The sequence below is a fragment of the Panthera pardus genome, unplaced genomic scaffold (genome assembly GCF_024362965.1).
Source record: "Panthera pardus isolate Hobbes unplaced genomic scaffold, ASM2436296v1 HiC_scaffold_20, whole genome shotgun sequence".
In the NCBI taxonomy this organism is placed as follows: Eukaryota; Metazoa; Chordata; class Mammalia; order Carnivora; family Felidae; genus Panthera; species Panthera pardus.
In genome coordinates, this window is record NW_026526766.1 from 93458319 (window position 1) to 93476956 (window position 18638).

General features: G+C 45.5%; 1 protein-coding gene and 1 long non-coding RNA gene across 9 annotated transcripts in view; one reads left to right on the forward strand and one right to left on the reverse strand.

Annotated features, from left to right (window-relative positions):
* Positions 1 to 18638, forward strand: part of EHMT1 (euchromatic histone lysine methyltransferase 1) — a 151555-nt gene that overhangs the window by 41590 nt on the left and 91327 nt on the right. The gene's annotated exons all lie outside the window — the stretch shown is intronic.
* LOC109260241 (uncharacterized) lies at positions 7462 to 13172 on the reverse strand. Of its 4 annotated transcripts, none has more exons than XR_002076917.2 (5): positions 13068 to 13172; positions 12664 to 12789; positions 11703 to 11804; positions 10012 to 10158; positions 7462 to 8422 (listed from the first exon to the last, which is right to left on the reverse strand). It is a non-coding gene; the product is annotated as an uncharacterized LOC109260241 (long non-coding RNA). The 4 variants fall into 4 exon arrangements; XR_002076919.2 differs by having other exon boundaries at positions 10012 to 10210; XR_002076920.2 differs by having other exon boundaries at positions 12657 to 12789.

The window sequence follows — 18638 nt, forward strand, 5'->3', positions numbered from 1 at the left end:
AATCCTCTGTTTGTTCTGTTCAAGAGTCTCTTACGTTTTGTCCCCCTCCCTGTTTTTATATTATTTTTGCTTCCCTTCCCTTAATGTTCATCTGTTTTGTATCTTAAAGTCCTCATGTGAGTAAAATCCTATGATATTTGTCTTTCTCTAATTTCGCTCAGCATAATACCCTCTACTTTCATCCATGTAGTTGAGAATGGCAAGATTTCATTCTTTTTGATTGCCTTGTACTACTCCATTGTGTATGCATATCACATCTTTATCCATTCCTCTGTTGATGGACATTTGGGCTCTTTCCATACTTTGGCTATTGCTGATAGTGCTGCTGTAAACATGGGGGTGCACGTGCCCCTTCGAAACAGTATACCTGTATCCCTTGGATAAATGCCTAGTAGTGCAATTGCTGGGTCGTAGGGTAGTTCTATTTTTAGTTTTTTGAGGAACCTCCAGACTGTTTTCCAGAGTGGCTGCACCAGCTTGCGTTGCCACCAACAGTGCGAAAGAGATCCTCTTTCTCCGCATCCTCGCCAACATCTGTTGTTGCCTGAGTTGTTAATGTGAGCCATTCTGACAGGTGTGAGGTGGTATCTCCTTGTGGTTTTGATGTGTATTTCCCTGATGATGAGTGATGTCGAGCATTTTTTCATGTCTGTTCGCCATCTTTGGAGAAGTGTCTATGCATGTCTTTTGCCCATTTCTTCACTGGATTATTTGTTTTTTGGGTGTTGAGTTTGATAAGTTCTTTATAGATTTTGGATGCTAACCCTTTACCTGATACGTCATTTACAAATATCTTCTCTCGTTCCATCGGTTGCCTTTTAGTTTTGCTGATTGTTTCCTTCGCTGTGCAGAAGCTTTTTATTTTGATGAGGTCCCAGTGGTTCATTTTTGCTTTTGTTTCCCTTGCCTTTGGAGACATGTTGAGTAAGAAGTTGCTGCAGCTGAGGTCAGAGAGGCTTTTGCCTGCTTTCTCCTCAAGGACTTTGATGGCTTCCTGTCTTATGTTAAGGTCTTTCATCCATTTTGAGTTTATTTTTGTGTCTGGTGTAAGCAAGTGGTCCAGGTTCATTTTTCTGCATGTTGCTGTCCAGTTTTCCCAGCACCACTTGCTGAGGAGACTGTCTTTATTCCATTGGATATTTGTTCCTGCTTTGTCAAAGATTAGTTGGCCATATGTTTCTGGGTCCATTTCTGGGTTCTCTATTCTGTTCCATCGATCTGAGTGTCTGTTGTTGTGCCAGTACCATACTGTCTTGATGATTACAGCTTTGTAATACAGCTTGAAGTCAGTGTCAGATGTGTTTTTTTTTTTTTTTTCATCTGTTGAGATGATCATTATGGGTTTTTTGTGTTTTGTTTTGTTTTTTTTTTAATCATTGTGGTTTTTGTCCTATATTCTGTTAATAATTGTTGCATTGATTTTCAGATGTTAAACCAACCTTGCATTCTTTTTTTTTGTAATTAAAAAAAAAAATTTTTTTTAATGTTTATTATTTGAGAAAGAGACAGAGAGCAAGCAGGGGAGGGGCAGAGAGAGAGGGAGACACAGAATCGAAAGCAGGCTCCAGGCTCTGAGCTGCCAGCACAGAGCCCGACTCAGGGCTCAAACCCACAGACTGCGAGATCATGACCTGAGTTGAAGTTGGCCGCCCAACCGACTGAGCCACCCAGCCGCCCCCCAACCTTGTGTTCTTGGGGTAGATCTCACATGGTCATGGATGTGTAATTATGTTTACATGTTGCCGGGTTCATTTCCTGTTTTGTTAAGGGTTATTGCATCCTTGTGAGAAGATTGGTCTGTGTTTTTAGATTGCATCCTTGTGAGAAGACTGGTCTGCGTTTTTAGGAAATCTATGGCATACTTGCTTGCTGTGTGATCTCGCTGCTATGGGGGAGCTAGGGAACTCCTCCCCTTCTCCAGCCCTTGGTCACATTCAGGGCCAAGCATCTGCCTGTATGTGCATCTGTTGGCCACTTGGGAATGCCTGTTTCACTTTTTTGCCTGTTACTTTGTTGGTGGTCTCTGTCTTTACAAAATTGATTTGGAGTTACTATTTATCTGTTCCTTCTTGGGTTAAGAGTATATTAAAGGTACTAAGCCCATACACTGCATATATTTTTTTGAATACACATACACATGTGCGAGTGAGAGAGAGGGAGAGAGAGAATCCCAAGCAGGCTCTGCAATGTCAATACAGAGCCCTAAATGGGGCTCAATCCCATGAACTATGAGATCATGACCTGAGCTGAAATAAAGAGTTGCTTGCTTAACCGACTGATCCATCCAGGACCAGCACCCCCCACCCCTTTTTTTTCCAGGCTTTTAGAGTTATTTCTTTATTTTGTCACATAAGTGCTTAAAATATTTTGGTAGTTAAATCTGTAAAGCTTTTCTTTTGTGATTCCTGGTCGTGGAGTTAGTTAGGCTTAGAATCAGGGGTTCCTCACTTCAGGGTCACCAAGGATTTCTCCTAGTGCTTGTACAGTTGTGCTGCACTATATGTTATCCCTGCACCCATTGATTCATGTTTGTGATGGCCTTTCTCCCATGGCCAGCCGGTGGCCTCAGTGACCATTTTGTTAAGTATCCCCTCTTCTACTGATTTGAAATGCCCTCACCTTGTACTATGTTCTTATTTGTATATGTCACTGTTTCTAGTCTCTTTTACACATATTTAAGGAAAACTGTAAGAATTTTCATAGGCAGTGATAGATTTTCTTTCACAGAGTCATGCCATGACTAATGAATATAATTATGCTACTTGTGGAGGTTGTTGTTGCTTATGCTGTCAGAAACCTCAAGCTGATCGCCTTTTACCTATATAGATGTATCAGAAGAAATAGTCCATTAAGAAAGGTCAAAACTGCACTGTTCACATTCAGCATGAAATGCCACTGTTTTTAATTAGTACTATTTTGCCATTACAAGATTATTGTTGAGGCACCTGCGTGGCTCAGTCGGTTAAGTGTCCAACTTCAGCTTAGGTCATGATCTCATGGTTTGTGAGTTCAAGCCCACGTCAGGGTCTATGCTGACAGCTCAGAGCCTGGAGCCTGCTTCAGATTCTGTGTCTCCCTCTCTCTCTGCCCCTCCTGCACTCATGCTGTGTCTCTCTCAAAAATAAATAAACAATAAAAAATGTTAAAAAAAAAAGATCATTGTTCATCAGGTTTTCTTAGCAGCCATGGTCGATGATAATTAGAAGCTAGCATGGCGACTTAACAGAGAGCCCTCAGTCTGAGGGACACACGGAATTCAGTCTTTTCAGTCACAGACACACTATGGTTTCATTGTTTCTGCCATATGTGTAACCAGCACTGTAGTATGCAGGGGTCCAACTGAAATCCTCAGAACTGTACTCACCCTTAAGCTCCAGGATTTTGCTAAAATTTTGTAGTATCTATATTGCACATCTTACAAATTCTTTGTCCAAAAATTATTTGTCTTCTGTCTGACTTAATATATTATGGATATGAAACAGCACAAAGTACTTCTGCTTACATTCCTCCATTATTGGTGGCAGTAAAAATGTTGACTTTTCCTCCAGAAATTCAGGATCGTCCACTACCCCCAGTATTTCCTACTTTCCAAGTTGTAGCCCCAGTGTCCCTGGGAAGCCTCTGTGTCACCCCTCAAGATTCAGCCTCGAAGCAAGTGGATCCACTGTGTTGGAGGCACTCATTCTGTTTTTCCCTATAAGATTTGGACCAACCAGATCTGACTTTCGTCCTGACCCCATGACCACTAAGGCATGTGGATAGTGAGACATTTTGCTCATCCAAGTTTGGGGCGTGAGAGTGAGCCCTGGGATTGGTGTGTGTTTATGCTAACCCCTGTTTTAATGCTGCAGGAAGCTGTTGAAACAGTAAAAATCATTTTCCTTTACAGTAGTCACTGGGCTTGGGATTTATTAAATGCTTTAAAATCTTTGTTTTAATTTTTTTTTTTTTAATTAGAGAGAGAGAAGGAGAGCGGAGGAGGGGCAGAAAAAGAGGGGGACAGAGGATCTGAAGTGGGCTCTGCGTTGACAGCAGACAGCCTGATGTGGGGCTTGAACTTACAAACCGTGAGATCATGACCTGAGCTGAAATTGGACGCTTAACCGACTGAGCCACCCAGAAGCCCTTAAATACTTTAAAATCTTAAAAAGTTAAAAATTTCAAGTGAACTGGTTTTTCCTAATACCAGCTTTTTTTGTGTTTTGTGAGGAAATAATGGTTTATTTTGTTCTTGATTGAAAATTTGTGTCTAAGGAGTCATGATATTTTTCTCTATTTAGAAATTTGCTTTTATCCATTTCTAGTTAGTCTGTGGTGGCAGATGTCTTCCTACCACCCAGTTTTCGCTCCCTGGGGGGCTTTGCCGGTCATGGGCTGTGCTCCTTAATAACTAGGTGGCACGCAAGGGAAACTTCAGGGCCTCAGTTTGCGTCAGTGGAGAAAGAGATGGAACCAGGTAGCAGAAATCAACTTCAATGAGCTTCAACAAAAGAAGGGGATGCTGGGTGCCTGGGTGGCTTAGTTGGTCAAGTGTCCAATTTGATTTCAGCCCAGGTCATGATCTCATGATTTGTGGGTTCGAGCCCCCATTGGGCTCTGTGCTGACAGTGTGGAGCCTGCTTAGGATTCTCTCTCTCTCTCTCTCTCTCTCTGTCTCTCTCTCTCTCTCCTCTCTCTCTCTCTCTCCTCTCTCTCTCTCCTCTCTCTCTCTCTCTGTCCCCCTCCCCTGTTTGTGTGCTCTCTCTCTCTCTCAAAAATAAATAAAAGCATTACAAAAATTTAAAAAAGGGGGGGTGCATTGCCTCACATAACCAGGAACTTGGAGGGGAGGTTAGGGTGTCCTTGTGCTGAGAACCCTGCAAGCCACCTTTATGGGGATGCTCCGTTGAGGTCTCCAGATCCCATGGCTGGAGGGGGAGTTGTAGTCCAAAGGATGGCTACCCTACATGGTTGATCCCCCCCCGCCACTAGTGCACTGGCAGTTTAATTTAGTTCATGGTGCTAACAGAAGTAACAGTCACCGTGAAGGCAGACCCTCTCCTCACCCTCACCTCTGAGTTCTTGTTTTCCCGTGCTGTTTTTCTTCTCTCAGTTTTACCACTTGATACAGTTCTAGTGATGAGCATAAACACCGGAATCATGCTTCCTTCCCATAGGGCCCCTCTTGATGTGGACTAGTGAGCTCATTGTTGACAGGCATTCCTATTGCACAGACTTTATTTATTTACTTATTTGTTTTGAGAGAGAGAGAGAAGGTGCAAGTGAGCGAGGGGCGGCGAAGGGGGTGGGAAAGAGAGAATCCCATGAGGGGCAGAGAGAGAGAGAGAGAGAGAGAAGGAGAGAGAGAGAGAAGGAGAGAGAGAGAGAAGCAGAGCTTTCCTGGAGCAAGACTTGAACTCACGAACTGTGAGATCATGACCTGAGCCGAAGTCAGATGTTTAACTGACTGAGCCATCCAGGCGCCCCTTAGAGACTTTATTAAAGGGAGGTCAGGAAAGCTGCTACTGTGGGCCACGAGTGGGAACATAGAACATTCTGCAATAATTTGAATCGTTGTCAAAATAGCATGTATGGAGAAGAGACAGTCCCTATAGGAAGAGCCTGATGTTCCTTTCACGTGCAGGTACAGTAAGGCCATATAGCTGTGCGCGAGCATGCATGTGGAGCTCCAGGGTAGAAGGGATGTTGTGGCTAATGGCACACTACATAGGTGACTTGTTGGTAGTGTGACCTATTCTGTTAGAGTTTGGACTTCAGAAAAACAGTTGTTCGTGTAAATCAGAGTTGTGTAGTGCTTGGTGGCATTACCATAGCTGCTGGTAGGAGAGTTAGCTGGCTTGGAAAACAGCGGAGGTTCGTGTGCCTTTGTGCTTCTGTCACTTAGGGTGTTAGGAATCAACTCGGTAGCTCCTTAATTGGTCTACAAACAGTAACATTCAGTGATGTGAGCCTTGAGGTTGGCTGGCAGGAAGGGCTTCTGATCACTTCAGTGCTTCATGTCTTCTCTGACTTGGCTCTGTTGGCAGCTCCTTAGGTGTGTAGACCCCGCCTAGCAGGGGTCTGTTCTGTGTCTGGGACAGACAGGGCCATGCAGCCAGGCCTCACATTGCTGGTTTCTTGGTAAAGTGGGGTTGGGCCAGGGGAAAGGTTCCTTTCTCTTACAGTTGAGATTGAACCCTAGATTTACCACAAACAGACGTGAGAAGGATAGGGAGTTGTTTTCCAAAATGTTTTTAGTGTTTGAGTCTTAAGAAGGAAAAAAACACCCCCTCTGTTTAAGAGCCCCGCTGAGACATTTAGCACATCATTTGTGTAAGGGAAAGTATAGCTTTAATTTCTAGCTCTGTCCCTTTTCTTTTCTTTTCTTTTCTTTTCTTTTCTTTTCTTTTCTTTTCTTTTCTTTCGTCCTTTCTTTTACGGCATTCTTGGAGAAATTTATGGGGAACTACATGCAAAGGAGTGTATTAAGTGAAGGTGTTCACTTCAAGGCTGTTTATGATGCTGAGATGTCATAGATGCCCTGTGTGTCTCTTAGTTGGGTCCTGTGTGCGGGGAGAGCTCAGTGCATGCTAAGGATCTGCTGCTGCAGCCTGTGCTGTGACGGCATGAATTCATTTGCTCCCAGTAGTTAAGGGAAAAGTTGACTGCCCGTTTATGTAGTCTGTATTAGTTGTACCTTCATGAGTGTATTTGCACAGAAAAATGTTTGGAAAGTTATATGCAAATGTTACAGTATATGCTTTGTAGTTTTCACCTAACTCCCCCAATTCATTTCCTTTACTTAAATTAAAAATGTAAAATCGTGCAATGATGTAGGAATTTTCCTTTTGAAGATCAAATCCTGTTCAGGCAGGATCTGCCCTATGTGTCCCTGTGTGTCCCTTTCTTACTCGACAGTGTCCCCACAGTTTCTACGATGATTTGATACACATCCCTTCAGATTTCTCTCTTATGGAGTTTTATGCAGATGTATTCGAGCCCACCAAAACCGTGTAGTCAGTCTTTGTAGGTGTTGTGTTTTCTCTGTCTATAGAACTGCTTTTCTTCTTCTTTTGAAATACTTTCAAACTTAATGTAAGGAAAGTTGCAAGTATGATAAAAGAGATTTTTTTTCATGAGCCGTTTGAGATTAGGTTGCCCGCCAGATGCCCTACCACTCCGACAGCCGTAATCCAGCTATCCACATCAGATTGATATATCTCTTTTAAACAGTGTAGTTTGTGACGCCATGCTTTCAACACTGGTATGGTGATCTCATTTTTAAATACATAAGTGTTATATGTTATATTCTGATTTTGTATTGTATACACATTACATCTCTCCTTGTAAAGGAGTCCTAAGAATTGCATTGACTTTGTTAAAGAATCCCTGATTGTATAGGTAGAGTTATCCTGGCACACCCCTCAATCTTTTTCCGCATCTTTCTTTTTTATTGTGGTAAAATATGCTTAAACCTAAGTCTTATTGTTTCAGCCATTTTTTAAAGTTTATTTATTTTTGAGGGAGAGAGAGCATGCGTGAGCAGTGGAGGGGCAGAGAGAGGGGGAGAGAGAGAATTCCAGTTCGGGGCTCAGACTCACTAACCTTGAGATCAGGACCTGAGCCGAAATCAAGAGCAGAAGCTTAACCGGCTGAGCTACCCAGGTGCCCCTCAGCCATTTTTAAGCCTACTTTTGGTGGCATAAGTATGTTTACGGTGTTGTGTGACCATCATCATTGCCTGTTTGTAAAACATTCTCGCCACCCCAAGCAGAAACTCTGTACCTATTAAGCAGTAACTCTCCTTTCCTTTTTTTGTCTCTATGAATTTGCCTGAAGTAGGTGTTTCATGTAAGTAGACTGATTTGTCATTTTGTGCCTGGCGCATCTCACTCTGCGTAACGTTCTCAAGGTTCATCTGCGCGATGGCCTGTGGCAGAGCCTCATTTCTTTTTCTGGCTGAGTAATCTTCCCTCGTATGCGTAGACCACATTTTGTTTATTCATCTGCTGATGAACATGTGAGTTTTTTCCATCTTGTGACTGTTGTGAATAGTGCTGCTCTGAATGTTTGTGTACAAGCATCTGTTTGAGTGTCTCTTTTCAGTCTTTGGAGTGTACACCCAGGAGTAAATCGCTGAGTCATGTGGTAATTCTTTCTTTAACTTTCTGAGGAACCACCAAACCGTTTTCCACAGTAGCCACGTCATTTTGCATTTCCGCCAGCAACGCGTGAGGGTTTCAGCTTCTCTACATCCTTGCCAGCACTTGTTTTTGTTTTGGCTCATCTTTTTGACCATGGCTGTCCCAGTCAATGTGAAGTGGGTGCCATCTCCCAGCCTCGTCCCCTCCAGTCAGAGATCATGGCTCTGTGCCTCCTTGGCTCTGGTCGTTTTGTTCCCTTAGTCCTTCGATACAGGAGCTTTTAAAATGGTTCTTGTTTCCTGAAATAGAAATGAAGCACAGTTTACTAAAAATCCATGGGAAGTTGCTGATTCTGTTGAAGTGCAAAGTAGACAGAACTGATGAGAAAGTTGACTGGACTGTGGAAGAATTTGGAAAAGGGATAAAATGGGAATTATGGGAAACAATCGGCCGATACTGGTCAAGATGCCAAAATATTGTCAGGGGAAGGTCTCCTTTATTGGCATTCATAAAGTATATTTATATGTGCCTTTGAGTGTTTCCTTTATTATTTATTTATTTATTTCTAATTTTTTATTTCAGAGAGCGTGTGTACTAGCAGGGTAGAGGGGCAGAGAGAGAGAATCTTAATCAGCCTCCACACTGTCCGCATGGATCATGACCTGAGCTGAAATCTAGAGTCAGATGGTTTTTTTCTAATCAATCTTTTTAGAAGGGAGTTCTTACAATAGTAAAAAGTAAGAAAACGTTAAAAAAATTTTTTTTCTTAATGTTTTATTTATTTTTGAGAGATCGTGAGTGGGGGAGAGGCAGAGAGAGCCGGGGACAGAGGATCCGAAGCAGGCTCCAGGCTCTGCACTGTGACAGCAGCGAGTCCAATGTAGAGTGCGAACCCACGAACCACAAGATCACGCATGACCTGAGCCAGAAAGTTGAACGCTCAACCAACCGAGCCACCCAGGCGCCCCAGAAGACATTTTTTTATGTGCGTGTTTTGTGTCTGGGGAAGAGTCATGAGCTTGTACGTTGACTTGATGTGTGGCCCTGCCGTGTGTATTGGCAGTGAGTGATGCTCTTGGACTCCAGTTAAGTGAGGTCTATGAGTACTTGGGGAGGGGCTGGCCTCAAAGCTGGTGACGAGGGAGTGGACATGTGTGGGCTGGACCATGGCCTCTTTCAAAAGAGGGTGTGGTATTGAAGACTCGTGGGGAGTCTTAAGAGAAGTGTGACATTAGAGAGCTGGGGGAGTGTGGCAGCCCCTCCCTGAGATGGTCCGAGTAGTGGGGCCAGACCCACCCTTTTGGGAACTGGTCCTTCATAGCTTTTGAGCATGGCAGTAATGGGATCTTTGGAAAAGGAAAATAGCTGCTGCTCTTCTAGGGCATGGATGGAGACAAGAGAGCAGTGAGTGTGGTGACTGGTCACTGGGGCAGATAGGGTGCACAGAATCCACTGGGGCTGGGGCCAGCTTGAGACACGCTTGCGTTTGAACAGTTGACTTTGGGGAATGAGTGACAAGTTTATGTCTGGCACATGGCAGATACTAGAAATATCTTTATGATGTATGTACTAAGTACATCGAGCAGTAAAAGTGGCTGGAATTTATTGTGTGTTGCCCACCGTTTTGAACGTTCTGCAGCTTCCTGAGCCCTCTGAGCTGGGTTTTGGATAGTTGTACCCATTTGGTCAAGAGGAAAGTAAGGCAGCAAGGTACCATGCCTGGTCAGCAGAGAGCTGAGCTTGAATCGTGTGAGGGTGTCAGGCCTGCTGTGGACTGTATGTTGAGCTCTGCAGGACACTCAGATGTCATCTGTAGTTTAGAACTAGTTTTTCTTTAGGATTTTATGAAGAATTTAAGTTTCCATCATGTGCAAAGTAGACGACTTACAATTCCATGATCATGGTCAAGATTTTGCCACATGGTTCCTATCTTGTTCGTTCCTTCTCTTCCTTTTCCTTTTTTTTTGTTGCTGTGGTATTTTGGAGCACACCATAGAGGCCGCGAAACTTCCGCTTCTCAACTCAGAGGACGTACCTTTTAAAAACGCAGAAGGCATCCTTACGTAACCACAGTGTTGTTTTCACACCTAACAAAATTTGAAGTGATTGCTTGATGACATCTATTTTAAAATCACCCTCCGATTATGTCAAAATGTCATTTTATGGTTGGTTGGTTTAAATTAGGATCCTAACAGAATCCACACTTTGCATTTGGTTGTTATATTTGATATCTGCAACCATTACCCCTGCTAATATCTTTCATCTTTTGCGATGAGGAAGCTATGTCAGTGGTCTTGCAGAATGTCCCACATTGTGGATTTCTGTTACTGAGTTTGTTAGGACGACTGTATTTCTGAGCCACGTTGCCCATTTTGTTTTTTATATTGATAACCTAAGGGTATAACAAATGACATCATGTTGAGTGATTTCTCTTCGTGATGGTTTTATATTAGGAAAAACTTGGTTGAAACTGAGGAACTAAGAGCTAGATCTTTGGAGTGGAACTGAGTTACTCTGGCCTTGTAAGGTTACTCTCACTGTTGAGTCACCGTGGTACGTGCGGATGTAGCTGGTGGACAGGCCTGTGTTAGGCGCACAGCTGATTGCTGCATCCTGGTGGCCCCGTTGTCTCCACTCTGTGCCTTTCTGCCAGTGAGACATCCTCATTTCTTTTTTTTTTTTTTTTTTAAATTTTTTTTGTGTGTGTCTTTATTTTGAGAGAGAGAGAGTATGTGAGCCGGGGGAGGGTCAGAGAGAGGGGGAGACACAGAATCTGAAGCAGGCTGCAGGCTCTGAGCTGTCAGCACAGAGCCTGACGCGGGGCTCGAACCCACAGACCGCGAGATCATGACCTGAGCCGAAGTCTGACACTTAACCAACTGAGCCACCCAGGCGCCTCAAAGACATCCTCCTTTCTAATGGAGTCCATTTTCATTTTAATTTAGTCTGAGTTAAAGTAGGAGAGATGGAGTAGATGTTTTCCAATGTCAAAGATTGTGAGTCTTCCTGGTGTCATGTTGAGTTGTGTGCCCCATGAGCATCTAATGGCACTAGGTGTACCCAGACCCACCACTGGTTTTCTGCTTAGCCAGGTAGAGAACCCCCTGCACTGCTGTATAGGGTGGGACCCGTCAGTGTGAGAACCAGGCAGAAGGTCCCCATGGGAAGCAAGTGTCACCTTTGCAGGTCTGGAAACTTGATTTTGTCAGTAAACCAAATTGTGATGATCATACTATCCAAATTCACAAGAGACTGACGTATAAAAGAAGAAATCAGCATATTTATGTGGTAAATATGTGTAGATATCTTCACCGTGTGGAAAGTCAGACTGAAAGTAAACATTGTGTGACCTCCATTCCCTGGTTTATGCCCTCAGAACAGACACCTGCTATAGCCCAGCACTTAGCCGGTTATATCTTGGGAGATTGTTCTGGGTGTGTGGCTGGCTTTTGTTTTTGTTTTCCTCCACAGACCGGAAAGAGTTCAGATAGCATGCTTTAACTCATGGAAGCTTAGGGGGCTGTGGAGCCACGGTTCAGAGTGGGAGAGGCCGTGCTTTCCCCACAGGTGTCCACGCACCTGTTTCATTTCTCAGCTTGCTGTGTCTTCTCTGGAAATCACGTTCTATGGGGGTCTGACCTCTGTTGTGGGTCCCAGGCCCAGGGCTGTGCTTGGTGTGGCCTGGAAGGGACACAAAGGACAAGGGCACTGTTCGAGTTGTCTGTTAATGCTTAGCTCACTACCCTGAAACATAGTGCCTAAAGACAACAGTGATCACTTGTTATCCTTCATGGGGCTGGCAGTTCAGACAGGGCAGTGTGTGTGGGGGGGTGATGGCTTTTTTCTGGTCCATGAGCCTGGGGCCTCAGCTGGAAGCCTCCGGCACTGGGGATGGCTTGCACTTCTGGTGGTGTGTGCTTCTTGTGTGGGCTGCTGGTTGGAACGCCCACAGGTGGCCACAGCTCTGGGGTCCTCAGGGCTTTTGTGACCTGGCCTCACGCACCATGGAGCTCACTTTAGCCACAGTCTCAGGTCTAGGCTGTCACAAAAGCCCATCTTATTAAAGGCGAAGGAGCACAGCCCACCTCTCATGGAGGAATGTCAGCATCACCTTGTTAGAGAGGTGTGTAGGGTGGTGTGCACATTGGTCTGGCCATCTTTGGAAAACTACAATAGCCAAGCCTAGCCTAGGTCAAGGGAGCAGCAAGCACGTAGCGCCTTTGGTTTTTTCCTTTGCAGAGAAGCCAATTAAGGGTTAAATAGCAGATGGAAAGGGAGTCTGTTCTGATATTTCACAGTCCCTTAAATGTAATTTCTGGGGCTACTTTGGATAGTAATTGTATTTTCCAAAATTAGGAACTAACTCCTTTTGCTGCCAAAGGGAAAAAACAAAAAGACAAAAGAGGGAAAAGGAAATCTCTCAGATATTGAAAGGATTCATTCTTTTTCTCCCCACCCCTTTTGATAATTAGCTAGTGAAATTGGTATGTGGAAAATAGTTGAAAATTAGGGGGTGAGCAGATAGCACTCTACATCTCACAAGTTTCCTGGACAGAAGACGCATCCCATCTTTGGGAATCCATTTGGTGTTGACAGTGCTGCGCTGGCCCTGATGCAGTTCTCGAGGAGAGGACGCGGTCTCTGGGTCCAGATCTTGGGCAGAGTCCTAAAGGAGAGAGGAACAACTGGCAGGTCAGAATTAGCATTTCTCCTAAGGTGGCTAGAGCCATGACATCTCCACCCTTGGGAAGAGAAGGTCCTCTTTGCCCTGTGTGTGGGATGCTGCAGATTGCCTCCAGCGGCCGAGTGAGGAAAGCCTGTGAGCCGTGAGCAGTGTGCTCTTTGTTGGAGGAGAAGGGCTTTTCTTTCCCTTGGCCTCCTAGCTGTGAAATGTGAAAGCGCGATCACCCCTGGAACCACAGAGTCCAGCAAGCATGCACTTACGTGTTTAGAGAGGATTTTCCCTTCCTTTTTCTTAGTATTTCACCATTGTTGGGTATCTTTACAGCTCCAGTAGATACTATGTGAAATGTGGCACACCCCGCAAAACACGAGGTAAGGGTGCTTTGAGGCTGCATTGAGGAGATGGCAGTTTCGTGGGAGGACATGGACTCCCTCCCTCCTCCCCCTGTAGTGTGGGCACATCTTTACCGGGTTCCTCTGTGGGCTGCCATGTTGGTCACCTTCTCTCAAATTCTTTTTGGAATGGCTTTGACTCTTTTCAAACTTAAGGGGTGTGTGTGTGTGTGTGTGTGTATAGTAGTTAAAAGAGTAACCTTCTCAACATCTGTGCTTAAAATAGGAGTTCCGAATAACGTGGATACATGGGTCCAGGGTGGCTTGAGCCCTGAGAAGGGAGGGAGCTTATCTGTGAGATGGCTGTGGCCTTGGAAATGCTGGTGCTGCCAGGGCAGGGGGAGCAGCTTTCAGGCCCAAGATCAGACCAGAGCACTGGCTCCATGCACACACAGCAGGGTCTGAGATCTGTGTGGCAGGTTGGTTCGACGTTGGCTTCCGTATTTGTATGGCCGAGTCATGGAGCCGGCTGTCAGGAAATGTTTGTCCACATGTGCTGCTCCCTGTAGGTTTGGTCTGGCCTGGCCCGTGTGTGCTAGCCGTGGGGCTGGTCTGTTGTCCAGTGGACCCCCACTCCACTTCAGAGGTTAGAGTATTTGGAAGCAGTTTTAAATTTCTGATGCCTTTAAGGGTTTCGCCCTTGCTGTCATAAATAAGGATACTTTTTGTGGTTAGATCCTTATTGTTGAGACTAGAGTTTTCCCATTGGATCGCTGGGGGAGTTGGAATGAATGTGGGGGAAGATCTTCTTTCCACAGGAGTCCGCATGGCTGCATCTTTGTGGAGAAAGCCACGTTACGATTGGGCTTCACTAATTTAGGTCACCTGAGAGAACAGAGCTCTCTGGAAAAGTGAGCCAAAGGGCCCTGAGATAGATGATTCTCTTTTTTCCCTCTTAAGTCTTCCTTTCAGACTACTCTGCGCTCCCAGCCCCCGTTTGTTGTGGTTCCGCCCGAGTAGAGGCCGGCCAAGCTTCCACCATCCGGGGTTGGCTGCACCGCTGGCAGTGTGGAGACTCGGTGGGGCTGGTCCAGAGCTATCATTACCGTGGTTCCTGGCTGTCCTCGTGATGTGGACACCATTGGTCTGATCTGTTGAGAGGTAACTGGCTACCGATGAGGTGGGCTGAGCCTGGGCTGGCGCTGGGGGTCCTTGGCCGGCCCTTCCTGGGTTCACAGGCTGCCATGGAGCAGTGGAGGCTTTCCTTCTCATGAGCCAAAGGCCCGTCCGGATTTAGAGCTGACACAGTGTCGTGGTTCTTTCTGCCGATATCTTTACAGTTTAAATGGATGAAACTATTTAAATACTTACAGATTATCCAGAATTTGGTCCAGCCCTTATTTGTCTTTGAATTTTAGGAACTTTCGAAGGGGTGATGTCAGAGTTTCTGTGATCTTTCTCCAACAGCCATTGTTTATTTTACAAAAAGAAAACAAAATCAGCAGTGTGGTAGAAACCCGGCGGGGCAGGTACCTGGGAGGTTGAGCCTTTCCAAACCCTGGGAAACTGGGTTTGTTACCTCACCTACAGGGTACGCTGCCTGGCCTTGGGCACGTTCCTAACCTTGTGCCCGAGGCTCTTCACCCGTGGGGGCAGGCACTTCGCCTTGCAGGTGAACCCGCACAGGTGCTGATGAGGGGGCTCACTGTAAATAAAACAGGAGCTGACAGTAAATAAAACACAAGTGATGGGTCGTACTCTTGCATGGAAAAGTAACGAAGGTTCTACACAAAATCTTAACCGTCTTAATTTATACTGTATGCGTAGCAGAAACTGTCTTCTTAAAAACTATCTGAAATCAAATGTAGTAAAGTTGAAGTTAACTGTATTATGATGAATTATGTTTGATGCAGCCATTTCACGTCCATTGACAATGGAGAAACACCTTCTGTGGATGAAAGCAGTGCTGACTGAGGGGCAGAGTGGGGAGACCCTGGTCTGCCCTGAGAGGAAAATGCATTTAATTTAAAGTGTCACGAGGGGGTTGCCTTTATTTTATTTACATACTGTGTTATTTAAGTTGTAAGTGATTATTATATGCTTATTTTATGGTTATATCACATAAAGTGACGGTACGGTACAGACTCGTAAGAGATATTTTTCTTTTCTTTCCTTTTTTTCTAAGGTTTATTTTTGAGGGAGAGAGGGAGAGAGCATGAGCAGGGGAGGGAGGTGTCGGGGGAGAGGGAGACAGAGGATCCGAAGCAGGCTCTGTGCTATTAGCTCAGAGCCTGACACGGGCCTTGAACTCAGGAACTACAAGATTGTGGCCTGAGCCCAAGTCAGATGCTGAACTGACTGAGCCACCCAGGCACCCCAAGATTTTTTCTTTTGATCATGAAGAAAAACCTAGCTGAAACCTAGATTATGTCCACACATATTCTGATGTGGGGTAAAAATGGCAGCACTGCCTTCTTTCTGTCTTGTACTACATTTAAAAATGAAAAGAAGGGGGCGCCTGGGTGGCTTACTCCAGTTAAGTGTCCACCTCCTGATTTTGGCTCAGGTCATGATCTCGTGGTTCATGAGATAGAGCCCTGAGTCGGGCTCTGCACTGAGCGTGGAGCCTGCTTAGGATTCTCTCTCTCTCTCTCTCTCTCTCTCTCTCTCTCTCTCTCTCTCTCTCTCTCCTTCTCTCTGCCCCTCGCCTGCTTGTGCTTTCTCTGTCTCAAAATAAATAAATAAACAAACAAACAAACATTAAAAAAATACAGTAGATACTACTGTTGTGGTCTTTACATCTGGGCATCTTCCTCCTGTGCCCTCTTTTCTTGTTAACTTTAAATTTTTTTTAATGGTTTTATTTATTTTTGAGAGAGAGAGACAGAGCACAAGTGGGGGAGGGGTAGAGAGAGACACAGAACCCAAAGCAGGCTGCAGGCTCGGAACTGTCAGCACAGAGCCTGATGTGGGGCTCGAACTCGTGAACCACGAGATCAGAACCTGCGCCAAAGTGGGACACTTAACTGACTGAGCCACCCAGGTACCTCTCTTGTTACCCTTAAAAACAAACAACTGAGTGTTTTTCTTCAGAAATACTCTGTAGTCTTGTGTAGTTAGAATTGGTTGGTTGCCTGACTGTACTGAGGTTGCTTCTGGTTTTTGTGCAGTAGAGGCGTCTTGGCTGCATAAAATGTGCCGTGCAGGGTTTAAGGTAGGTGTGAGTGGGTGGTGAGGTCACAGCCGTTCCCCTGTGCAGATCATACTGGGACCATCCTGTGTCTGTAAGGCTGGCAGAGTCTAGACTGAGGCACAGGGGAGGCAGGCCAGAGGCGGGGGTAGGGTGGGGGCCTTGCAGCTCTGGGCATCTGATAGAGTGCTGGAGTGGGATTAAATTAGGGTATCTGAAGGCCCTGGAGTAAGATTTTATAATGCCTTTGGGTTTTTTCCTCTGTGTTTTATTTTCTTCTGTGTTCTTTTGTCTTACGGAGAAATTGTTTCATTAATACTTCTTTTTCTGGGGCACCTGGGTGGCTCAGTCTTTAAGCATCTGGTTTTGGCTCAGGTCGTGATCTCATGGCTTGTGAGTTTGAGTCCCACGTTGGGTGAACTGGGTGAACACAAGCCCCACTTTGGGTGAGCCCCCCTCTCTCCCCACCCCTTCTCTCTGCCCCTCGCTCACTTGTGCTGTCTCTCTCTCTCTCTCTCTCTCTCTCTCTCTTTCTCTAAAAAAAAAAATTGTTTTTCTTCTTAGGAATATGATTTCACAGGGCAGAGAATATTGCCTTTTAAAAATGTCAACACTGGGGCGCCTGGGTGGCTCAGTCGGTTAAGCATCTGATTCTCGGTTTTGGCTCAGGTCATGATCTCACACTTTCGTGAGTTTGAGCCCCACGTTGGGCTCTGTTGTGGCAGTGCAGAGCCTGCTTCGGTTTCTCTCTCTCTCCCTCTCTCTGTCTGCCCCTCCCCTGCTCACGCTGTCTTTCTCAAAATAAATAAACTTAGGGGCGTCTGGGTGGCTCAGTCGGTTGAACGTCCGACTTCAGCTCAGGTCACGATCTCGCGGTCCACGAGTTCGAGCCCTGCGTCGGGCTCTGGGCTGATGGCTCAGAGCCTGGAGCCTGTTTCAGATTCTGTGTCTCCCTCTCTCTGCCCCTCCCCCGTTCATGCTGTGTCTCTCTCTGACTCAAAAATAAATAAACGTTAAAAAAAAAATTAAAAAAAATAAATAAACTTAAAAAAATTAAAAAAAAATTAAAATGTCAACATTGCAGGGTGCCTGGATGGTTCAGTTGGTTAAGTGTCCGACTTCAGCTCAGGTCATGATCTCCCAGTTGGTAGGTTCAAGCCCTTCATCAGGCTCTGTGCTGACAGCTCAAAACCCAGAGCCTGCTTGGATTCTGTGTCTCCCTCTCTCTCTGCCCCTCCCCGGCTTGCACTTTGTCTCTCTTTCTCAAAAATAAGTAAACATTAAAAAAAATAAAAAACAATTTTTTTTTTAATGTCAACATTGCCACTTCAGGATTATTGAAACTTAGCGCCCTTTTGTCTTTTGCTGACTTTTATAGACTCCGTTCATGGTTGCCAAATTCAGCAAATAAAAAACACAGGATGCCCAGTTACATATGAAGTTCAGGTAAACGTGCTTACACTAAACAAATTGATGTGTCATATCCCTGAACTCTAAATGTAATGGACACCTGTAGCTGGAAGTGCACTTGACCTTGTAACTCCAGCACGGGTCAGGTTCTGCGTCACCCCGGGACACATTTTTCTCCTAGATTTTTGTTTATATCGTAATCTACCAACTTGTATTTAAGGGCAAAAACTTCACAGACTGGACAATTTTCCTTCTTTTTTTCCTCCATCCACAGCAGTGCTTCAGTGCATCAGATGGACATTCAAAGGGCAGAATGTCATTTTCTAGAAGTTCAGCTCTAACTCTAGCACATAAAGTGCATGCAGAGTGGACCCCATTATTCTGGTGTGCCTTTCCCAAAACGTTTGCTCCATTGCTGTGGTTTATAGTCCGTTCTGATCGCATACTGGACAGACTTTGTGCGGTGCTTCCCCCTCCCGCAGGGGCGCTTCAGCCTGTGGGCCGTTACGGTGCTGCTCTAACTCGGAATTTGTCGTAGGCCGTGAAGTTGGATGGGAGTCTGGGTCAGTGGGTGAGGGAGCTGTTAGTGCTGCAGTTTTGGGCCCGCTTCTTAGCTCCTGTTTCACCGCAGGTCCCCAGGCAGCCTCGTTGAGGCGAAGGGTGAGGAAGAGAAGAACGTGCAGGGTGGGAGTCCGCCCTCTGGGCCGCAGCTGCTGCCTCCTCCCCCCCTCCCCCCTTCTCCTCCTCCCCTCCTCCTCCCCCTCCTCCTCCTTCCCCCCCTCCTCCTCCCCTCTTCCTCCTTCTCCTCCTCCTCCTCCTCCTCCACTCCTCCTCCTCCTCCACACTCCCCTTTGCTTCCTCCTCTGCCCTGTGCCACTGTCAGTGGTCACTCAGAGTAA